Source organism: Anguilla rostrata, chromosome 1, assembly GCF_018555375.3.
Source record: "Anguilla rostrata isolate EN2019 chromosome 1, ASM1855537v3, whole genome shotgun sequence".
Classification (NCBI taxonomy): domain Eukaryota; kingdom Metazoa; phylum Chordata; class Actinopteri; order Anguilliformes; family Anguillidae; genus Anguilla; species Anguilla rostrata.
Genome location: NC_057933.1, coordinates 34159477 through 34174172, shown reverse-complemented (window position 1 = coordinate 34174172; position 14696 = coordinate 34159477). Strand labels below are relative to the sequence as shown.

The 14696-nt window shown below is 38.8% G+C and overlaps 1 protein-coding gene across 4 annotated transcripts in view; it reads right to left on the bottom strand.

The window, feature by feature from the left end:
• The window catches only part of LOC135254990 (intersectin-2-like), a 140252-nt gene extending 126156 nt beyond the window's left edge, over positions 1 to 14096 (bottom strand). For all 4 annotated transcript variants that reach the window (XM_064335672.1, XM_064335667.1, XM_064335686.1 and 1 more), the window contains exon 1: positions 13873 to 14096. The gene's annotated coding sequence lies outside the window, so the exon portion shown is untranslated. The remainder of the gene's footprint in view (positions 1 to 13872) is intronic.
• Positions 14097 to 14696: the final 600 nt, after the last annotated feature.

The following is a 14696-nucleotide window of genomic DNA, read 5'->3' as shown; positions in this document are numbered from 1 at the left end:
CCTGCCCAGCAGGTGTCGCTGTTTTAATCAGAATTTCAATAATGGATTTTTTCCAAAGAAGAGATAAAAAATATTTTATAAATGATACCGAGATTTGGTAATGGTTTATTTCAACCAATTACTCTTTTTATATATTTTGATCTCCCTCTTGCCTCTCAAAAATAGAGGAGGAGCAACCTTCTCTGCCTCTATGGACCAGCCTCCTCTGACACACACCCTCCACACCTACTACAACCCCATGCCCTCCGGACGCCGATATAGATGCCTGCCCCTCAGAACCAGAAGGGCCACATCTAGTTTTGTACCTACCACCATCCGTCTACTGAACTCTTAACCTTCCCCATCCCCACCTGTCCCCTTCAGGGATACCGGACTGATTAACACCCACAACCCCATTTTTCATTTAATTTTAAGAAATGATAGATAGATAGTTTTATTTTGTCCTCAAGGAGGAAATTCTTTTTCACAGTAGGTGCTTACATAACACAACAGGTAAGAAATACAGAAAAAATAATAATTAAAGCCGCAAGCGGCGTTGGGAGGGGTCCAAGCATTGGCACCATCGCGCCCCATATGTAGCGATTTTAATATGGCTTTGTCCTCATGATCATATACCTTCACCCAACAAATCTACTGAATATCATGATGAACAATGGATTGGAATATGTGTCTGACGTAATAAAATATTGATGACTTATGGCCAAATTTGTGCTAAGACATGCTGATGACTTGGTTGTGTCACCATGGATGTGTCCTGGCCGCTTCCCGTAAAGGCCTTTACTATGACACTAGTGTTGTCACGATACCAAAATTGACTTTGATACTAATACCAGGTTTAGTATCACGATACTCAATACTGAAATAATACTTGAAACTTAAACCATGCTGATTCGATACTCGGTACCTAACGATACTGAAATGACCTTAATAGATCAGAAACGTAATGTCCACAAGGGTTGACTTCATTTTCGAATTCATGGTTTATTAACAACCTTTAAGTTGAAGCCTCTTCAACATATTAATATGCATAGGCCTATAGTGTTACAACACTGAACAATTGAAAAATATGTTAAATATATTTCAAAAATTAAACAGTTGTAAACTAAATAATCTTTAAAACAGGTCTTTCACCTTTAAATAGATTTAAAAACAGCATATTTTAATAACAATACAGCATCTATCTATAATAAAATATTTCCAAATTGGAACACCTATTGCTACTGAAGTGAACGGAGTCAAAGCTTGCGATGTATCAAGGAGCCGAGTGCACAAGCGCAAGTCACCTCACTTGGCAACCTTAGTTGCTACTGCCTTCTAGCAAAGATTCTGACACTTTTAATCCTCTCAATCAGTAATGCGGGAGACAATTTTCCCTGGCTTTTACATTTGACTCAAAACCACCGAAAGTCGGAATATTCTAATACCGAACCGTTTCTTTTTTTTTCTTTTTTTTTTTTTTTTTAAGTACCGAGAAAGTGCTGAAGTTTTGGTATACCGTACAACACTACGTCACACATATTTCAATCCATTGCTCAGCTTAGCAGAGAATGCACATTTCAGAGCGCCACAGAGACAGATAGAATTAAAGCCGCAAGTGGCGTTGGGAGGGGTCCAAGCATTGGCACCATCGCGCCCCCTATGGAGCGATTTTTAAATGGCTTTGTCCTCATGATCATACGCCGTCACCCAACATATCTACTGAATATCATGATGATCGTATAAAATATTGATGACTTATGGCCAATTTTGTGCTAAGAGACGCTGTCGGATGACTTAGTTACGTCGCCATGGATATGTCCTGGCCGCTTCCCGTCAAGGCCTGTACTATGTCATAACACTTAGATGGCATGTCGTAACACTTAGATGGTCCGGTGTGTATGCACAGCTGCAGTGTTTCTGCGCCGCAACTAAAAAAGGCGTCATACTAGTGTTGTCACGATACCGAAATTGTTACTTTGATACTGATACCAGGTTTAGTATTACGATGCTCAATACTGAAATGATACTTGAAACTTAAACGATGCTAATTCGATACTCGGTACCTAACGATACTGAAATTACCTTAATAGATCAGAAACGTAATGTCCACAAGGGTTGACCTAATTTTTGAATTCATGGTTTATTAACAACCTGGTTCATTAACAACCTTTAAGTTGAAGCCTCTTCAACATATGAATATGCATAGGCCTATAGTGTTACAACACTGAACAATGGAGAAATATGTTAAATATATTTCAGAAATTAAACAGTTGTAAACTAAATAATCTTTAAAACAGGTCTTTCACCTTTAAATAGATTTAAAAACAGCATATTGTAATAATAATACAGCATGTATCTATAATAAAATATTTCCAAATTGGAACACCTATTGCTACTGAAGTGAACTGAGTCAAAGCTTGCGCTGTATCAAGGAGCTGAGTGCACAAGCGCAGGTCACCTCACTTGGCAACCTTAGTTGCTACTGCCATCTAGCGAAGATTCTGACAAACTACACTTTTCATCCTCTAAATCAGTAATGCGGGAGACACATTTCCCTGGCTTTTACATTTGACTCACATTTTTAAGTACCAAAAAAGTGCTGAAGTTTTGGTATACCGTGCAACACTACGTCAGACACATATTCCAATCCATTGCTCAGTTTAGCAGAGAATGCACATTTCAGAGCGCCACAGAGACAGATAGAATAATAACACATGAATGCACATTTCAAAAAATAAATACGACATTGAGAAAAAACGGAAATAAAAGACCTAATATCAACTCGCCATCTGCGTGCTTCGCGCAAAGTAGCCTACCGTTTTATTTATTTAGACATTGGTGGATAAGAAAAATTTGGTTACGCTGACCTATAAAACGCTATACCAAAAGCAAAATCATACATGTTATACATCGTTAGAAAGCTTATACTCTCACCTACTGAATAAATGAACTGTCAATGGAGCCAAATTGTACGAAAAACGGCGCAAACGCCGTAAGCAACAGGAATCACAAACGGATTGTCCAAGACAATATATGACCACTCAGTCGCAAAAGGGACATCTCCACGCGTAAAACCAATGGTAAGATTGTATATTTATTCAATGTTTAGTCCCAGATATTGACTGTAGAATGACATGGTATAATGTAATAAACAAAATTGTCTCGTTTATTTCGTTATTCAGTGAGCAGCATATTTTAGGGCTAATGTCGGGTTTATCTTGTTGCTACGAAATATTTCATTACATTACATTACAGGCATTTGGCAGACGCTCTTATCCAGAGCGACGTACAACAAAATGTATTACCATAACGAGGAACAAGTGTGTCGAAAACCCTAGAGAGAAATACCGTTCCAAATGCAGGGAACAACCGCATAATTCAACTTGGACCCTGTAGTTTAAACTGATTAACGCTAACACAAACAAGAACAGCAACAACGCAGTCTATGAGAACATTCAAGCAATAGTTAAGACGAGTCAAGACTAAGTCACCTACGGAACAACTACCTAGTTACAACCCTAAGCTTACAGTCAATTTAGAAATTAAATTGAGAATACGATTTCTCTCAGCATAATGACGGATTTAAAGACTAAACGAACTCACCCGATAGTGTCTTCAAATGGACCGTATTATTTATTTAGACATTGGAAGACTACAGCATAAATTGCGTCTTTAATATTCAATATTAGTAATTGCAGCGAGAAACTGCAGCTGTAGGTCGTTATGTTATGGTAGCAACGGAACGAAGCGGACTATATATGTATTAGGCTACCGTCATTGTTTCATTATACCAGCGTGTTTTCGCGCGTTTGCACGGAAACTCAGAACCTATCAATGAAATGGTTTAGCTATTTCTCAGCATAATGACAGATTTAAAGACTTAACGAACTCACCCGATACTGTCTTCAAATGGATCCATGCCAAAGAAAAGTAATTATTCATCCTCTCAGAAAGCTTTTACTAAGAAACTTTGGGTAGCCTATCCTAGCATGCACGCTAGGTGGCACTGTCAGACCGTCTCCTCACAGCTAAAAACTAGACCTACGGTGTCGGATTACTTGCGTCGCCATGGTTGTCGCTTGCCGTAAAGAAGTTTACTCGATGTCGTAATCGTTTAGATTTGGAGCTCCAGCTTTTCCGCACCCCACCTAATGAAAAAGTCCAAATGGCGGGCAAATAATATGGCGGACATAGGTGGTCCCAATAGCAAAGTTGTAGAGCACATTCAGGTGCATAGGTCGATTAAGTTATGGCGGACATAGGTGGTCCCAATGGCAAAGTTATAGAGCACGTTCAGATGCATATGTCGATGAAGTTTTGTGTTGATCGGACTTATGGTGTGGCAGTTATGGCCTTTAAAAGTATGACCCTTTGTTATAGCGCCACCATCTGGCCGACATGATTTTTAGTGCCTGAGTAGTGGGGGGGCCATAGGAACCCACCTACCAAATTTGGTTGCTGTAGGACTTATGGTTGCTGAGCCTCAGACACTTTTAGCGGAGAAAAATAATAATAATAATAATAATAATAATATAATAATAATAATCCTAACAGATACAATAGGGTTCCACCAGCTTCGCTGCTTGGACCCCTAATAAGGTGACTTAGGTGCATTAACTGTCTTAACTACTGCTTGTATTTTTTCCATAGATTGCGTTGTTGCCGTTCTCTTGTGTTAGTGTTAATCAGTTTAACCTTCAGGGTCCAAGTTGAACAATGCGGTTGTTCCCTGCATTTGGACCGGTACTTCTCTCTAGGGGTTTCGTCATACTTGTTCCTGGTTATGGTTATACACTTTGTTGTACGTCGCTCTGGATAAGAGCGTCTGCCAAATGCCTGTAATGTAATGTAATGTAATAATAATAATAATAATATTAATCCGAACAGATACAATAGGGTTCCACCAGCTTCGCTGCTTGGACCCCTAATAATAATCCTAACAAATACAATAGGGTTCCACCAGCTTCGCTGCTTGGACCCCTAATAATACAGAATTATACAAAATACGTTAATTAACAACCTTTAAAGGAGTAACATGGTGGTTGAATGTGACACTTGCCAGTTGTCTTTAGGCAACAACAAAACAAATGTGCATAATTTTTTTATTATTCAGTCATTTAAATGTATTTTAAAATGTATTTTTCTAAGCCTAAATTCCCCACTATAAAAGTTCACCCGAACTGGCTGGGCGTGGTAATGAGAACTGTCAGATAGCTATGATTGACAGACCGTGCCCCGTTACCATAGCTACCTCCATGATACGCGCTTATCTTGGGAAACTGAATTTTCACATGCTAGCTAACTTAGTATATAAAGTATCCACAGCTAAGAACGTTGACTTATATCCAATAATAATTTTTGCTAGCTAGCTAGCTAGCTAGCCAGCCAAGTTAAGATAAAACCACAACTATAACGTCCTTATGAAAGCAAACTAGCTAGCTAACGTTATCGATAACATTACATTATGAAAGCAAACTACATAGCTAGCTAACTATAAATGAATATGACCAACCAGAGATTGTCTAATAGTCCTTAAAAGGCACTCTAATAAGTGAACCTAACGTTAGTCAAATATTTGCATCATCTTGCCTGTAAGCCAGCGGCACAAACTATGGGTCACGAGTTATCCATTTAGAATGAGCTATCACAGCAATCTGACTGACTGTAGGGATGGCAAAACGTAGTTTTAGAATGTCGCCAGCAGTGTATGCGCGTGAGCTCAACAATACATTTCTCACAGAAAAGGTAGTTTGTCGCCTTTTTTTTTAGTTTATTACAGTGGTGATAGAAGTGACAATAATTAAGTGGTGCTGTGCTGTTAGCCTTTACTGATCGCCATACAAGGTTAATGTGAAGTAGCTAGCACAATCGGACAGCACTAACCCATAAAAATGTACTTTGAATGATACTTGCTCAATCGAACCATAAATCTGAAAAACATTCGATTATAGTCAGCTGCACCAAAATTTTCTTTCACACCCTCAATAAACGACACAAGTCCCAGTAGAAGATTGAATTAAACCTTTTAAAGTTTTCATTTTCTGAAACATTACCGATTCCGCTTGGCCACAGTAAGTGAAACTATGCGATCTGAGTGTATAGTTTCTATGTAAATAACGTCAGAAGGATTCAGCCTTGTTGTTTGCTACGTAAACTTCAGAGCACACTTGTAGCAGGACGGTGTGTCCAGTCAGATTTCTTTACGGGGCGTGGAAAGGGGAGTGGTTACTGTACTCGTGACGCAATAAGTTGATAACATTCTCAACCGCCTGAAAATAGGACGGTAAATGTAAAACGCATATTTCTCCAAAAATAAAGAACGGACATATTTAATACTTTACTCATCATGTTTCTTCAATGCCTCTTGTGCAAATAGCACATAAAACCGAGATAGTGTGAAAACCACCATGTTACGCCTTTAAGTTGAAGCCTGTTCAACATATGAATAAGCATAGGCCTATAGTGTTATAACACTAAACAACAGAAAAATATATTAAATATATTTCAAAAATTAAACAGTTTTACACTAAATAATCTTTATACAGGTCTTTCACTTTTAAATAGATCTAAAAACAGCATATTTTAATAACAATACAGCATCTTCCTATAATAAAATATTTCCAAATTAGAACACGTATTGCCACTGAAGTGAGTCGAAGCTTGCGCTGTATCAACGAGTGAGTGCACAAGCGTAAGTCAACTCACTTGGCAAACTTAGTTGCTACTGCCATCTAGCGAAGACAAATTACACTTTTTATCCTCTCAATCAGTAATGCGGGAGACACATTCCCCTTGCTTTTACCTTTGACACGAAACTACCGAACGTCGGAAAATTCTAATACTGAACCATTTCTCTTTTTTTAAGTACCAAAAAAGTGCTGAAGTTTCGGAATACCGTGCAACACTACGTCAGACACATATTCCAATCCATTGCTCATCTTAGCAGAGAATGCACATTTCAGAGCACCTCAGAGACAGATAGAATAATAACACATATATACACATTTCAAATAATAAATACGACATTGAGAAAAAACAAAACAAAAGACGAAATAGCCTACCGTATTATTTATTTAGACACTGGCATATGAGAAAATGTTTGGTTACGCTGACCTATAAAACGCTATTCCAAAAGAAAAATCAGACATGTTATACATCGTTAGAAAGCTTATACTCTCACCTACAGAATAAATGAACTGTCAATCAAGCCAAATTGTACTAAAAAGGGCGACAACGCCGTAAGCAACAGGTGTGGTATTACGCACAGCTATTTTTGAAGGTAGCCGACCCAGGCGTCACAAATGCGTGTATATTTCACAAACGGATTGTCCAAGACAATATATCACCACTCAGTCGCAAAAGGGACATCTCTACGCGTAAAACCAATGGTACGATTGTATATTTATTCAATGTTTAGTCCCAGATATTGACTGTAGAATGACATGGTATAATTTTAAAAAACGTTGTCTCGTTTATTTCGTTATTCAGTGAGCAGCGTTTTCACTGCTGTATTGGCATATTTTAGGGCTAATGTCCGGTTTATCCTGCTGCTACGGAATATTACATTACATTACAGGCATTTGGCAGACGCTCTTATCCAGAGCGATGTACAACAACGTGTATAATCATAATCAGGAACAAGTGTATCGAAAACCCTAGAGAGAAGTACCGTTCCAAATGCAGGGAACAACCGCATAGTTCAACTTGGATCCTGTAGGTTAAACTGATTAACACTAACACAAACAACGCAGTCTATGCAGAAATACAAGCAATAGTTAAGACGAGTTAAGTCACCTACGAAACAACTACCTAGTTACAACAAGGGGGCGACATAGCTCAGGAGGTAAGACCGATTGTCTGGCAGTCGGAGGGTTGCCGGTTCAAACCCCGCCCTGGGTGTGTCGAAGTGTCCCTGAGCAAGACACCTAACCCCTAACCCCTAACTGCTCTGGCAAATGAGAGGCATCAATTGTAAAGCGCTTTGGATAAAAGCGCTATATAAATGCAGTCCATTTACCATTTACAACCCTAATCTTATAGTCAATGTAGAGATTAAATTGAGAATACGATGTCTCTCAGCATAATGACGGATTTAAAGACTAAACGAACTCACCCGATATTGTCTTCAAATAGACCGTATTATTTATTTAGACATTGGCAGACTACAGCATAAATTGCGTCTTTTGTTTATATTCAATATTAGTAGGCTAATTGCAGCGAGAAACTGCAGCTGTAGGTCGTTATGTTATGGTAGCAACGGAACGAAGCGGACTATATATGTATTAGGTTACCGTCATTGTTTCTTTATACCAGCGTGTTTTCGCGCGTTTGCACAGAAACTCAAAACCTATCAATAAAGTGGTTTAGCTATTTCTCACCATAATGACAGATTTAAAGACTGAACGAACTCATCCGATATTGTCTTCAAATGGATCCATGCCAAAGAAAAGTAATGATTCATCCTGTCAAATCTTTACCGTAATGTATTATTTATTTAGACATGGGCAGAGTACAGCATAAATTGCGTCTTTTGTTTATATTCAATATTAGTAATTGCAGCGAGAAACTGCAGCTGTAGACACAAGATAGTGTGTTATGTTATGGTAGCAACGGAACGAAGCGGACTATATATGTATTATCGTCATTGTTTTATTATACGAGCGTGTTTTCGCGCATTTGCACAGAAACTCAAAACCTATCAATGAAATGGTTTAGCTATTTCATAGCATAATGATAGATTCAATGACTAAACGAACTCACCCGATACTGTCTTCAAATGGATCCAGGCTCAAGAAAAGTAATTATTCATCCTCTCAAAAAGCTTTTACTAAAACACTTTTGGTAGCTTAGCATGCATTCTGGCTGGCACTGTCTTCTATTGCCTCCCCGACGTTCAGACCCTCCCCTCACTGATAAAAACTAGACCCTAGGGTGTTGGATTACTTGCATCGCCATGGATGTGGCTTGCCGTAAAAAAGTTCACTAGATGTCGTAACACTTAGATTTGGAGATCCAGCTCTTCCGCACCCCACCTAATAATAAAGTCCAAATGGCGGGAAAACAATATGGCGGACATACGTGGTCCCAATGGCAAAGTTGTAGAGCACATTTATATGCATCGGTCGATGAAGTTTTGTGTTCATCTGACTTACGCTGTGGGAGTTATGACCTTTTAAAGTATGACCCTGTTATAGCGCCACCATCTGGCCGACATAGGTGATTTTTCGTGCCTGAGTAGTGGGGGGGCATAGGAACCCACCCACCAAATTTGGTTGGTGTGCAGCTTATGGTTGCTGAGCCTCAGACATTTTAGCGGAGAAAGCTGCCACGCCCCAACGAAAAGGTCAAAATGGCGGGCAAACAATATGGCGGACAGAGGTGGGGCCAATGGCAAAGTTGTAGAGCACGTTCAGATACATATGTCGATGAAGTTTTGTGTTGATCTAACTTATGGTGTGGGAGTTATGGCCTTTTACGCGTTATCCTTTGTTATAGCGCCACCATCTGGCTGACATACGTGATTTTTAGTGCCTGAGTAGTGGGGGGCCATAGGAACCCACCTGCCAAATTTGGTTGCTCCAGGACTTATGGTTGCTGAGCCTCAGACACTTTTAGCGGAAAAAAATAATAATAAGAATAATAATCCTAACAGATACAATAGGGTTCCACCAGCTTCGCTGCTTGGACCCCTAATAATCCTAACAGATACAATAGGGTTCCACCAGCTTCGCTGCTTGGACCCCTAATAATCCTAACAGATACAATAGGGTTCCACCAGCTTCGCTGCTTGGACCCCTAATAATCCTAACAAATACAATAGGGTTCCACCAGCTTCGCTGCTTGGACCCCTAATAATCCTAACAGATACAATAGGGTTCCACCAGCTTCGCTGCTTGGACCCCCAATAATCCTAACAGATACAACAGGGTTCCACCAGCTTCGCTGCTTGGACCCCTAATAATCCTAACAGATACAATAGGGTTCCACCAGCTTCGCTGCTTGGACCCCTAATAATAATCCTAACAGATACAATAGGGTTCCACCAGCTTCGCTGCTTGGACCCCTAATAATCCTAACAAATACAATAGGGTTTCACCAGCTTCGCTGCTTGGACCCCTAATAATCCTAACAGATACAATAGGGTTCCACCAGCTTCGCTGCTTGGACCCCTAATAATCCTAACAGATACAATAGGGTTCCACCAGCTTCGCTGCTTGGACCCCTAATAATCCTAACAGATACAATAGGGTTCCACCAGCTTCGCTGCTTGGACCCCTAATAATAATCCTAACAGATACAATAGGGTTCCACCAGCTTCGCTGCTTGGACCCCTAATAATCCTAACAAATACAATAGGGTTCCACCAGCTTCGCTGCTTGGACCCCTAATAATCCTAACAGATACAATACGGTTCCACCAGCTTCGCTGCTTGGACCCCCAATAATCCTAACAGATACAACAGGGTTCCACCAGCTTCGCTGCTTGGACCCCTAATAATCCTAACAGATACAATAGGGTTCCACCAGCTTCGCTGCTTGGACCCCTAATAATAATCCTAACAGATACAATAGGGTTCCACCAGCTTCGCTGCTTGGACCCCTAATAATCCTAACAGATACAATAGGGTTCCACCAGCTTCGCTGCTTGGACCCCTAATAATAATAATCCTAACAGATACAATCGGGTTCCACCAGCTTCACTGCTTGGACCCCTAATTACAATAGTATGCTATTATGACTCAAATATCAGGATGATATTGTATCATAAGGTTGCTGAAGTTTTGCACCCCTAAACAACTCATGTACTAATCTTTCAGGTTTTATATCATCCAAGGTATTATTCTTCATTTTCAAAAATCTAGGGATATCATATGAATTTCAGGCCATATTGCCCACCACTATACCCCACATGTAATTATAAAGCACATTTCTAAGAATCATTTTTGGCTTTGTCAAAACGCAAATTATTTATTATAGTGTGTATTTTTGTTTGACATTGTTTAAACCTCTTGCGTAGGTTAGCCAACATGTCAGCCATACATACAAAAAAGGTACTGTAAAAATATTAAATGGAAAAAAAGTGCCTACGGTTCCACAAGGCAGCTGAAAGATTTTTTAGTTCCTTCCCGTTTTCCCGTAGATGAACTTCACCTGCAGTCTGATCATGAAAATGAACAGAGGCTGACAGAAAAGGAATGTGATCTGGCAAGGCCAACCCAAGCGTATAACGCTTGTTCAGGCTGAAAGTTTAAATCCAGTTATACAGGTCAGTGATCTGTGGTTTTCAATGTGTTTCACTACAAGTGATTAATTTAAGTCATTGACTGGCTAAAGAGTACACACACCTTATTCTCTAGGTCTTAACTGGCAGCCCTCCAGGACTGGAGTTTGTCATCCCTGTAATACAGGTTGTTAACCTGAGGTATTTTTGGGTTCTTAAATTTAGTCACTAGCACAAGAGATGACATTGTCCTCCTCAAACCTATATTCAATTTAAACTTACCACTATTACCACATGTTCCCCAATTAAGTGGTTGTTAGTCCATTTATAAATTTGTTATGCCACATGGATGTTCTTTTAGTAAAGGAGTGGTTTGAGCCTATGATCAAGAGGGCCATGCATATTTCCCTGCCAAATTAAATTGGGTTTTTTAAGGGAATTCCCCCCTAGCGCAAGTATAATTTCAACCTGAACTGAAAGGACTGTAACATCCCTTTCAAAGAGGGTTCACCCAAGGAGCAGGTCCACTGTCATTTATATTTTGGTAAATGTTTAAGGGAGAATACATTTAGAAATAATGCTTTTAAAGCGGGCAACTATCTTCTCAAGTCAAGTTATTTTTGGAATAACATATTGATGTTACTTAAAATTCTTATTAATATCTTTGCTGAACCATGTTACATGTGTGATTCATTAATGTATAACTATTAATAATGTCAGTTCTTTAAAATGTAGCTGAAATTTTTCAAAATACATTTTTATGGCCTGCATTTTGAAAGTTCTGATTTCTGACAGCAGTGCAACCTCTGAGGAGTTGGTCTTAATTTCCTCATCTTCTGAATTTTGAGTCCGTTTTCCAATGGAGTTTTATGGTAAATGGTTAATGAAATTAGAATTAACAAAGCAGCAGGGTTCACCTGTTTCGAAGCTAGTCTTGTATAAGATGACAACAATCTCAGGCCATTTCCACTCAAAACATATTTTCAGTTCCCTTCACTGGCTCAAATGAGACACTCCACAGATCAGTTCAGGAATGCAACCTGTTCAGGTTTGGCCACAATTGGGAAATGGCAGCCGGGCAGAGAGACAAGTAAGGCCAAAAGGTTGGGTGAATCATCAGAGAAAACAATCAAGTCACACTGCAAGAAAGGTCACTTTTCAAATACTATGTATTGTAGTTCACTTTATCATCCTCACCTTTTCTGCTTTGCAGATTAAGGAATTGGGGGAGGGGCAGAACAGCAAGCTTGTCTTGTCCATTTATCACTTACAGGAAATGCAGATTTCAGTTATGAAACCAAAAATATAAGACACAAAGGTAGGTATGTACACATGCTAATGGAATATTTAAATGACTGTTACGTGTTTATGAAGAAAGCAATTGTTCATAAAAGTATGTAATAAAATGTAAAGAAAATGACCATTGATGCCAAGTACAGAACTGATAACATTTCATAGAAAACTTACACTTACATCATCATAGAAAGAAAAGCATGAAAATAGTACCCTCACTGAAAAATAGAATGAGTGTTCAGTTTAAAGTGCGATCTGCAGTTGTACAAAACTCGGAACTTGAGACATGGTGCAATGGCACCCACATCTTATATTTTACTAATGTTCAGGGTTGGACAATCAAAAATAATTACACTCATATAGACCATTCCCAAACACAAGCCCAGGTATGGTCTGATTTGATTTCCGATAAAACTTTTTTTTTTAAAGTTCATTCTATACGTGAAATCACAATAGGATAAGGTTAACTGAGGGTAACTTCTAACCCCACCAGTCAGTTGACTCCAACTGAATACAGTTTGATGTCACTAACTAAGCACAGAAAATATGCTAAACATTTATTGACCCAAATTATTAATTATTTCTTTGAATGGTGTAAAGAATGCCGTAGGACATTATTCATGTGATGACCAATTATGTTAACGAACAATTACAAGAAAACAAACTTCCTTTATTCCTCAGAGAATATCAGTGTTTGTAAATCAATTTAAGCAATATATTCAACACAAAATTGTTGTACGCATAGTATGAATCCGAAAAGACTCGCGCTACTTAGCATTCGGAGTATCCTACACACCACAAGCACCAGTACTTTCACACATAAAATAGGCTATGCTATATTTTCTTTGCCAAATATTCATTAATTAACTATTAACCAAACGCTAATAAATTAAACTATTAATACTGCCACTATTCCCTGGTGGACAGACTAATTGCATAAAGTTTCAGAAAATACGATGTCACGCACAGTATAGTATCCACTTTTTTGACGCTCTCAGGAAAATCCATACACAAACCGAACTTCTTGGTTTAAAGACGAACCGTACAAAGCGCAAGAGAGGCGAACAGTTTGCTTGAGAGTCTCCGTAGCAAGTTTAAGAGTCTCCGTAGCAAAGGTCAAACTGAAAAAACCGAAATGTAAATTGATAAGACATTTTCTATTTATCTATTTATAATCCAAACTGCTCCATCTGAATTCTTGCATTCGTTGCTCAAGTAGCTAACTGCAACCGAGGTAGCCTACACAATTTTGCAACCTGTTGAACGAGTTTGGTTTAAAAATGTGAAGAGAACGTTTAACTCTATAACCACCATTCACAATTTCTCTCAATCGTATTCATTAACCTTATTAATAATTTCTAAACAATGTGTTATACTTACTTCAGTGCTGGGGATAACGTGAGTGTTTTGTCTTTTGTCCTTTATATGGTTGAAAAAAAATGTTCTCCTTCGAGAAAACCTTTCGGTAAATAAGGGAGATTACATACCGTAGGAATTCGTTTTTTTTTATTTATTTTAACTAGCTAGCTGGATAGCGACTTGATTTGTTACAACTGATAGCAATATGTCCACTAAAAACAAGGGTTTCTGTCTGCTTAGGCTACGCGAGTTTCCTTGCGGTAAGGTGTGAGTGCAGGAACGCCCGGAACGCCCATGCGGGAACGCCCACACGCGGGGAGCAAGCTCACGTTGAGCCAACCTTGGTAGCCTATTGGTTACCATTGTCGGAAATTGAATTCTATGGAGGACCAAAAATCCCATATTAAAGATAAATAAATAATGCAAGAAAAATGTAAAAATAAATAAATTTATACAGAAATAAATAGATAAAAATCTGACATGAATGGGTATTTTTGCATTTATTTCCATATTTATTCATTGACTCGTTCAGTTCTATAGGCTATATATATATATATATATATATATATATATATATATAATGTATGTATTCATTGCTTTCTTCATTTATTTCTGTACACGTTCATTTTCATGTGTATGAATTGCTTGAATCGTCTCTGTATATATTTATCCATCCATCCATTATCTATATCTGCTTATTCCTGGTCAGGGTCACAGGAGGTGCTGGAGCTATCACATGCATTGGGTGAGAGGCAGGAATACATCCTGGACAGTATTCCAGTCCATCGCAGGGCACACACACCATTCACTCACACACTCATACCTAGGGGCAATTTAGACTCTCA